The sequence below is a fragment of the Drosophila miranda genome, assembly GCF_003369915.1.
Source record: "Drosophila miranda strain MSH22 chromosome Y unlocalized genomic scaffold, D.miranda_PacBio2.1 Contig_Y2_pilon, whole genome shotgun sequence".
Classification (NCBI taxonomy): domain Eukaryota; kingdom Metazoa; phylum Arthropoda; class Insecta; order Diptera; family Drosophilidae; genus Drosophila; species Drosophila miranda.
Window position 1 is genome coordinate 8,552,733 of NW_022881614.1, and position 10,686 is coordinate 8,563,418.

Here is a 10,686-nt window from a genome sequence, read left to right on the forward strand (position 1 = left end):
AAAATTTCGCCACACCCCCTTCCGCCACCGCTAAGGATGCAAATCTGGGGATATTCACAAATCTCAGAGACTATTAAGGCTAGAGTAACCAAATTTAGTATCCGCACTCCTGTCAGATCTCACTATAAAACGTATATCTCGAAATTTCGCCCCACCCCCTTCCGCCCCCCCCCCAAAGGGCGAAAATCTGTGGCATCCACAATATTGAGGATACGAGAAAACTAAGAACGCAGAATCGTAGAAGATGACTATATCTTATAGAGTGCAAAATCTGAACCAGATCGTTTAATTATTATAGCCAGAATTAAGAAAACAATTTAATTTTTTCTCGCCCTGTCTCTCTCTAACACACACGTAGCATAGCCGGCTTTGCTTAGAGTAAAACATTAGCGCCTAGATCTCAGAGACTACAAAAGCTAGAGCAACCAAATTTGGTATCCACACTCCTAATATATCGGACCGAGACGAGTTTGTTTCAAAATTTCGCCACACCCACTTCCGCCCACGCAATAGATGAAAATCTGGGGATATGCACAAATCTCAGAGACTATTAAGGCTAGAGTAACCAAATTTATTATCCGCACTCCTGTTAGATCTCACTATAAAACGTATATCCCAAAATTTCGCCCCACCCCCTTCCGCCCCCACAAAGAACGAAAATCTGTTGCATCCACAATATTGAGGATACGAGAAAACTAAAAACGCAGAATCGTAGAAGATAACTATATCTTCTAGAGTGCAAAATCTGAACCAGATCGTATAATTATTATAGCCAGAATCAAGAAAACAATTTAATTTTTTCTCGCCCTGTTTCTCTCTAACACACACGTAGCATAGCCGGCTTTGCTTAGAGTAAAACATTAGCGCCTAGATCTCAGAGACTATAAAAGCTAGAGCAACCAAATTTGGTATCCACACTCCTAATATATCGGACCGAGACGAGTTTGTTTCAAAATTTCGCCACACCCTCTTCCGCCCCCGCAAAGGACGAAAATCTGGGGATATTCAAAAATCTCAGAGACTATTAAGGCTAGAGTAACCAAATTTGGTATCCGCACTCCTGTTAGATCTTACTATAAAACGTGTATCTCAAAATTTCGCCCCACCCCCTTCCGCTCACACAAAGGACGAAAAGCTGTTGCATCCACAATATTGCACATTCGAGAAAACTAAAAACGCAGAATCATAGATAATGATCATCAGTTAACAGACACTCTGAATGCCACGATATCCCGAAGTGAATGTATCAATTTCTGGAACTACTTTCTGCTCGCCTGCGACACTGAGAGCGAGGAGTCCAAGAAGAAACGTTTCGCGCTCGTCCAATGTTTTATGGATGGGCTGCGTAGTGTAGAGCTGAACTATAAACAATCCTTCGATTTGATCACACGATTGGCCCGGGACTTGCCCACCTTCTCTGCTGATGAACTGGCCTGGATTATTGAGCACTGTGTGGATGGCATGCGACAGGGAGACGCCAAGTGCGTTGGTTAGAAGGATTTGTTGCCAGATTCACTGGCTCTGCTTTCGGCAACTCCACGTTTTATACTAACTGGGGTGGGAACCGATGGAACCGAGTATAGAAACAATACAGTGAAAAGTATATGTACCATGCGATGGCCGTCTTCAATCCTGACCCCTATTGCTGACATGTTCAAGTAAGTTGCGCCCATAAAATGCTAAAAAATTCTACTAAAATTTCCATTTGTTTAGGGCCATAAATCTCGGCAACGGAGAAATTTTGACCGTATTAAATAAATTCTCCGGGGCTCTGCAGGAGCTATCGCCAATGGAGCTACCAGCTCTGTGCTTCCAGCTCTTTTCCATGTGCCAAAATGCCTCACAACTGATTTTACCGCTGCTGGCATTAGAGTAGTATTTTCAACGCAATTACTATAAGCGCTTGTTCTCAGACATGAGCAGCAATTCTACAGACTTCGACAGCATAGGTTCGCCTAATTATTTCAATAATTTACTGTGTGTCTCTTTCTATAATTTGTTCATTTTTACCATCAGATCCATTTTCGGACAAAGAGCTGCGGGAGGCCGAAGAGACTATACTTCATCATTTGAATTACTGTACTATGTATAAGCCAACTGAGAAACATCTGGCTGTAATGTTGAGGGTGAATATGGGCTCTCCTAAATTGAATGAACTCTAATGTTAGTTTGTATTTGCAGAACTTCTCGCATTTGCCCGATGTCATTCTCACGCCATTCATGCTCAGCGCCATTATTTCGATGATAAGTGTGAATCGTGATCCAGAATCTGCGCGCATCTCTTGATCCATTTTGCTGCCATTCTTGCGAAATGTCATAAAGAATAATGAAGAAGAGATAACTTTGGCAGACTATTCCGTTTGGTATCGTGATTCGTTACAGCGCAAACAAGTCGACTTGCAGCAGGTCTTAACGGTGCTCATAGATCAGAACAAAGATGGAAAAGATGTGATCACTCCAGGACTAGTCCACCTAGTTTTTTTCTGCTTAAATCGCATTCGCCCAAAATGCATACTCTAGCAATTACTTTTTTTAACAAAGTTCATTCGCAAACGTTTCATCTTTGGGCAAGGCATCATTAGACTCCTCTCTGAGTGGATGATTGTACATCAAGATCAAAACCAGTTTTCGGGTTGGTATTGGATTCCCCATAATAATTCTTAAATAACTATGTATTTTTTCTAGAATATTTAACACTATTAAGTGTAGCTGACACGTACACCGTCTCAGAATGCACTAAAACCATCCAAACAGTTATGGAGCATATGCTATGGGCAAGTCATTCAAATACATGTATATATTTTTTCTTCTATTAACAAATTATTCATTTTGTTAAAGCTGCCTGGAGAACAAGCCATGCGCATGATGAACTTTCTTTTGCCCCTGCTGAAGACTTCGAATCGAGTTCGGGATGCCCTGATTGATGTGCTGTGCAAAGCAACCAGACCCAATTAATCAAAAATCGTTATATATTTTATAGCCTTTGTCATTTGTTACCTAATAATATCTAGCGGCATGCAAAAACGTCGGATGGCCATTTACGGATTTTGCATGATCCTTAAACAGCTTAACAACAGTAACGCACTGCGGCAGACCTCCAGGCCACCCAGCTTCTGTACTCAGCAGAGCATTTCCGGGTATTCAATGATCACACAAAATAGCCTAGGAAGTCGAAGCAATCCGCAGCGCAATTTTTACATGCTTACTCTGGAGATTATAGGAATGTTGCGAAATTGTTTGCAGCAGCAGTTTGACATACGATGTACGCTTTATGAAAGTAAGTAACCGAAGTGCATACAGCCGATAATCTTTTGATTATTTTGGAATGTACCTCTCACAGATCTGCAACGGGCCGTGGAGCTAAATGCAAAGCTTGTGCCTCACGTGTTGCAAGTAATTGATTGGCATTTACGAAGCTTTTTTGACACTCCCTCTGCAGAGGAGGCTGGCGACGATTTAGACACAGTATTTCGTATACGCTACGATCAGCTGGTTACTGCCAGCGATCAACAACATATGGAAATTCAGCTGAAAGATAACCTGGGAAAGTTGGTTTAATTCGTGGCTAACTGCTTGGTAACCTTTGAGCGTGCTCCGTCGGGCTATGACACACGTGAGATAAGTCGTCTCCTGGCCTTATGCGTGCAACGAATGGTGGCCAACAGATTGCCAATAGACGACGTTGTAAGTTTGGGCGTTGTCTCATAACTCATATATTCAACTAATACATACATACATATTTTCCCAGTCCCCTCCAGCCACCCACCTGAAATGCGCTCTAGTTCTGCAACAACTCAATCTTATTGAAGGAATCGTTTCCCACTTATTGCTCAGCTCCAAGCCAAACAACGATGCCATATGTCAAGTTCTGCCCCAATTTAAGCAGCATTGCAAGTTATTAGTCGATCTTAAGACTTTGGCTGGCTCCTCCAAGAAGCTACAGAAACAATCAAAGAAAACTGTCAGCAATAATACCACAACTTCCATTTTCAATCTTACTGTAAATGGTATCCAAATGAAGAGCATGTGCACACAACCTGAGAATATATGGGACTTGTCTATATTGGATAAGCTTCTTAATCTACTCCTCGAGTGAGTGCCATTTCGACTTCGCCGATTCCAATGTAAATGTTTTGAAAATTAGTTTTCAGTGACGTCGTTCCATTTGCCGCGTCTGAGAAAACCATTCAGTTGCGGTCCAACGAGTCCCTGGTTCGTTATGTTGTGCAGATTACCGCCGAAAAAGTGAAAAACATTCGGCTTGCACCTGATTACAAGCAACTAGCTTACAGCAAACGTACCTTTAAGCAGTTAACAGACATCACCAAGATTATTTACGAGCGCTGCATTCGACGGGTGCCTGAGCTGTGGCGAGACGGTGACATGCAGACATCCTCTCTGGCGGCTCAATGTTTTGTTGAGTGCCTACGAACAGCCCACGAAACCTATAGCAAGAAGTTCAAAGAATTTGTCAAGGGATTTGGTAAGTCAAATGAAAAAACTATTTTTGAAACAGAACTCTTATAAACTAATAACGTTTTATTAATCGTAGATATGGCATCCCTGAACAGAAGCAAAGCAGTGACGTACGTTATCCAGGATGTGGTGGACGAGTTTATGAAAGAGTATGCCAGTGATGACTCACTCAACAAAGATACCTTTATCGCGAAATTGCCGGTATACCTTCTGGAGTCATTGGAAATTCTCTTTGACCATATAGATTATGGAGAACGTGCGGCAACTGGGTCCTATACTTGGCTCCTCAATTTTTGTCGTACTCACGAGTTGGTTAATCCCGAAATGGGCTTAGTGCATAACCTTCTATTTATACAGCGTCAGAAAACGCACTCGGGACCCTTTTTTGAAAACATTGCCAGACAATTGGGGCATGTGCTTGGCGCTCTTAATGATGACATATCAATAGATCTCCCAGATCCAGGTCTAAAGTCGATAAGCACAATCACCGCTGAGAGCTGCTTGCAGTATCTCCATGTTGCCGTCCAGAAGCAGCTCCTAAATGTAGAATATTTCGTCGTAAAGGCCAACAATTTAAGCTACAAATGTCAGCTAGTGCCTGAATCAGATCAAAGTTATTGGCGGGGAAATCTAGATGTCATGGAGCGTTCTATATGCACTCAAATAATTCATATTACGCGCACGCTACTGGCTCTCACCAATGTCTGCATTCCTCTGGGATCGTCTATGGATGGACTAATGAAATTGTTGGTACAGCACTATATATGCCTGAAGAACCTGACAATTAGTGTTGTGTTGCTCATGAGTGAGTGAACAAAAAAGAGTTGTTCACTAAAATGAGCAACTGAACATGTTCACTTGTTCTTTTTTGCTCACTTGTTCTTTGTTGTTCACTTGTTCATTTTTGCTCACTTGTTCTCTACTCACTTTTTGCGCAATTTTGCTCCTCGAAGGGCATTTTGCGTTCTGGCAGTTGTTGCTCATATTTGCTTTTACTTCACACTTTTTGTATTACCGGCAAAACTGTTTAATCTTTTGAAAATTCAGTATGTCGATAGTTCGAAGTATATTCGATACTTCGAAAGTATAGTGAAATTTGGAATCATTGCAATTTTTATACCCGATACTCAAAATGAGTATTGGGGTATATTAGATTTGTGGTGAAAGTGGATGTGTGTAACGTCCAGAAGGAATCGTTTCCGACCCCATAAAGTATATATATTCTTGATCAGCATCAATAACCGATTCGATTGAGCCCTGTCTGTCTGTCTGTCTGTCCGTCTGTCCGTCTGTCCGTCCGTCCGTCTGTCCGTCTGTCCGTCCCCTTCAGCGCCTAGTGCTCAAAGACTATAAGAGCTAGGTTAGGTTAGGTTACCCCGGACGGCCCTCAGCGGGGCCACGCATAGGCCAATATGGCCCTTAGTTATCCGGATGGGGGGGTGTATGAACCGTCGCGGGAGTGTTAATGTGGTTTTAAAAGTCCCCGAGAATAGAGGTGTTTTTAGCATAGGCCAGCAGTTCCTGTGGCGTCCTTTTGGAGGCATCTTCCAGTGATGCCAACACTGGGGCGCCCAGGTATCTCCTCCTTGCCCTTGAGAGAGCCGGACAGTTGCAGATGAGATGTTCCAGGGTTTCGATAGCCCCAGGTTCCTCACATTTCCTACGACTGTCTCTGTTGGTGATGCCTAGCTTTGCTGCATGTGCAGCAGCCAGACAGTGACCTGTTAGTATCCCCACTAGCAATCTACAGTCCTTTCTTGGTAGGTGCAGTAGGTAGTGGCTAAGTTTCTCGATGCGCTCCTTGCACATTATCTTCGAGGTTCTGCAGGTGGTGGTACTCCTCCACCTGCTATCAGTCTGTGCTCTAGCCTGCTTCTCTAGATCGCCTTGCAGCGTTCTGAGGGAGACAGGCAAGTACTTGGTTCTCCTATTCTCCAGCCCGACGCCTTCCTTAGCTAGTACGTCCGCCGCTTCGTTTCCTTCGATGCCCTGGTGGCTGGGAACCCAATAGATCCGCACTGTCTTTGTCGTGTTTAGGATGTCTAATGCCTCCCTGCTCGCCAAGACACTTCTGGAACTGACCGCGGACGACTGCATGGATCTTATCGCCGCTTGGCTGTCGACGAATAGGTTGACCGCATCGTGTGCTCGTTCTGTTAGGAGAGCGACCTCCGCTGCCTTCCCGATGGCAAAAACTTCTGCCTGGAATATGCTGCATTGGTCCGGTAGCTTATACGACAGCCTTATCTCAGGGTCTGTACAGTATAGGCCCGCTCCCACTCCTCCATCTTGGAGCCGTCCGTATATATATTGAGGTGCTCAGTTTGGTCTCTTCCGATTTTCCAGTCTTCAGGTCCCAAAGATGTGGTTGTTTTGACGTCAAGGCAAGTTTGGGGGGTCATGTAATCAGTTGATCTGGTCATGTCCCTGCCAATTGAACTGTGACCGTATCCTTGTATGGATAGGTTTCCTGATGCTATAAGGCGTTGTGCTGCCTTTCCCGCAATCAGGCGAGCGTGAATGTCCAGGGGGTCGATTCCGAGTATAGTTTCGAGTGCTTTTGTTGGGGTTGACCTCAGCGCCCCTGTAATACAGAGCAGAGCCTGTCGCTGAGTCTTTTCCATAAGCTTATGGTATGTCTTCTTTTCAATAGCCTGCCACCACACTAAGGCTCCATACAGCAGAGTTTGTCGCACCACCGAGATGTAGATCCAGTGCATTAGAGCAGGTGACAGGCCCCATTTGCTGCTGAGCATCTTCTTGGATGCATAAAGCGCAATGGTAGCCTTCTTCACCCTTTCCATTACATTGGGCCTCCATGCCAGCTTGCTGTCTAGTACTGTGCCTAGGTATTTCACCTGTGATTTTTGAGTCAGCCTAGTTTGGTAAATTTTCGGGGGGGTCCATATCGGTACCTTGTACCTCTTGGTAAAGAGAATGAGGTCCGTCTTGTCCGCGTTGATACTGAGTCCTACCTCTTCCGCCCACTCACGTATCTCCCTGAGTGTACGTTCCATTAGTGAGCTGAGGGTCGATGGACATACACCCGTAATAAGTATGCTTATGTCATCTGCATAGGCTGTTATTTTTGGGGCCTTCCTTTCAAATCTCTTAATGAGGTCGTCGACCACCAAATTCTACAGTAGTGGCGATAGGACTCCACCTTGAGGTGTGCCTCTGTATGCCCCCTTTACCATGGAAGCGGTGCCCCACTCCGATTGCACCCGTCTACAACTTAGGAGGTTTTTGATCCAGACGTTGATTGCAGGGTGTATGTTATTCGCTTCTAGGCGACTTGTTATTGCGGTTGTTGCCACGTTGTTGAATGCTCCTGAGATGTTCACAAATGCTCCCAAAGCATACTTTTTGTTGTGAAGGGCGCTCTCGATGGTGGCTACTAGCGAGTGTAGTGCCGTCTCCACCGATTTCCCCTTGGTGTAGGCGTGTTGGTTTATTGACATCAGTCCCCCTACCTCATTCCTGATGTGTAAGTCCAACAGCTTTTCTAGTGTTTTTAGTAGAAAGGAGGTAAGGCTTATCGGTCTGTAATCCTTGGGACTCACGTGGCTGCACTTTCCTGCCTTAGGGAGGAAGACAACCCTCGAGGTTCTCCATTGGATGGGGATATAGCCATAAGAGCTAGAGCAACGATGTTTTGGATCCAGACTTCTGTGATATGTCACTGCTACAAAAATATTTCAAAACTTCGCCCCGCCCACTTCCGCCCCCACAAAGGACGGAAATCTGTGGCATCCACATTTTTAAAGATACGATAAAACCAAAAATGCAGAATCGTAGAGAATAACCATATCTTTTAGACTGCGGAATCTGAATAGGATCGTATTATTATTATAGCCAGCATCAAGAAAACAATTTCATTTTTTCTCGCCCTGTCTCTCTCTAACACACACGTAGCATAGGCGGCTTTGCTTAGAGTAAAACATTAGCGCCTAGATCTTAGAGACTACAAAAGGTAGTGCAACCAAATTTGGTGTCCACACTCCTAAGATATCGGACCTTGACCCTTTCGTGTCAAAATTTCGAAACACCTCCTTCCGCCCCCGCAAGGAACGAAAATCTGGGGCATCCACAAATCTCAGAGACTATTAACGCTAGAGTAACCAAATTTAGTATCCGCACTCCTGTTAGATCTCACTATAAAACGTATATCTCAAAATTTCGCCCCACCCCCTTCCGCCCAAACAAAGGACGAAAATCTGTTGCATCCACAATATTAAGGATACGAGAAAACTAAAAACGCAGAATCATAGATAATGACCATATCTATCTAATAGGAACAAATAAATTTGCAGTGGCTACGCAGCGCCCGACGTCACGCTCAGACTGATTTTCCGTCTCTCTCGCACGCACTCTTTGTCGTGTCGTTTAATATTAGCGGCGTCTGCCGGAGTAGAGCCATACTGACTAAGTATCGGGTATAAATGTAGAGTTGCGGTTCCACAGCAACTCACAACGTTCCCCCTCGTTAACATTGCAGTTTAAGAACTCGAACACATACATAACATCCGTCCGTCCGTCCGTCCGTCCCCTTCAGCGCCTAGTGCTCAAAGACTATAAGATCTAGAGCAACGATGTTTTGGATCCAGAGTTCTGTGATATGTCACTGCTACAAAAATATTTCAAAACTTCGCCCCGCCCACTTCCGCCCCCACAAAGGACGAAAATCTGTGGCATCCACATTTTTAAAGATACGATAAAACCAAAAATCGTAGAGGATGACTATATGTTCTAGAGTGTAAAATCTCAACCAGATCGTATAATTATTATAGCCAGAATCAAGAAAACAATTTCATTCTTTCTCGCTCTGTCTCTCTCTAACACACAGGTTTCATGGTTTGTTTTGCCAATTGCAAAATATGAGTTCAAGGTTCTCAGAACCTATAAGAGCCATAGCAACCAAATTTGGTATCCACACTCCTGTGATATCGGACCTTGACCGTTTCGTGTCCAAATTTCGCCACACCCCCTTCCGCCCCCGCAAAGGACGAAAATCTGGGGCATTCACAAATCTCAGAGACTATTAAGGCTAGAGTAACCAAATTTGGTATCCGCACTTCTGTTAGATCTCACTATAAAACGTATATATCAGAATTTCGCCTCACCCCCTTCCGCCCCCACAAGGGACGAAAATCTGTTGTATCCACAATATTGCACATTCGAGAAAACTAAAAACGCAGAATCATAGACTATATCTATCAGATTGCTGAATCTGGATCAGATCGGATCATTTTTGTAGCCAAAAGCAAGATATCAATTTGCAGTGGCTACGCAGCGCCCGACGTCACGCTCAGACTGATTTTCTGTCTCTCTCGCACGCACTCTTTGTCGTGTCGTTTAATATTAGCGGCGTCTGCCGGAGAAGAGCCATACTGACTAAGTATCGGGTATAAATGTAGAGTTGCGGTGTCCGCAGCAACTCACAACGTTCCCCCTCGTAGAAGATCGTAGAAGATAACTATATCTTCTAGAAAGCAAAATCTGAACCAGATCGTATAATTATTATAGCCAGAATTAAGAAAACAATTTAATTTTTTCTCTCTCGCCCTGTCTCCTAGTCTCTCTCTATACACACTAATACACGAACGTAGCAATAGCCGTGTCTTTGCTTAGAGTAAATAACATTAGACGAGACCTAGAATCTCAAAAGAGACACAAAAGAAAACTGCATACAAAAAAAAAAAAAAAAAAAAAAAAAAAACCTAGACAAAATCAAAGACTATAAAAAGCAGAAAAGAAACAATTAATTGGGTATCTCCACACTCCTAATATATTCGGACCGAGACGAGTTTGTTTCAAAATTTCGGCCACATTTCACGCCACCCCCTTCCGCCCCCGCAAAAGATGAAAATCTGGGGATATGCACAAATCTCAGAGACTATTAAGGCTAGAGTAACCAAATTTAGTATCCGCACTCCTGTTAGATCTCGCTATAAAACGTATATCTCAAAATTTCGCCCCACCCCCTTCCGCCCCCACAAAGGACGAAAATCTGTTGCATCCACAATATTGAGGATACGAGAAAACTAAAACCGCAGAATCGTAGAAGATAACTATATCTTCTAGAGTGCAAAATCTGAACCAGATCGTATAATTATTATAGCCAGAATCAAGAAAACAATTTAATTTTTTCTCGCCCTGTCTCTCTCTAACACACACGTAGCATAGCCGGCTTTGCTTAGAGTAAAACAT

The 10,686-nt window shown here is 43.7% G+C and overlaps 1 pseudogene; it reads left to right on the plus strand.

Annotated features, from left to right (window-relative positions):
- The first annotated feature begins 1,185 nt into the window (after positions 1-1,185).
- On the plus strand, positions 1,186-5,289 carry LOC117192994 (annotated as a pseudogene).
- The last annotated feature ends 5,397 nt before the right edge of the window (positions 5,290-10,686 follow it).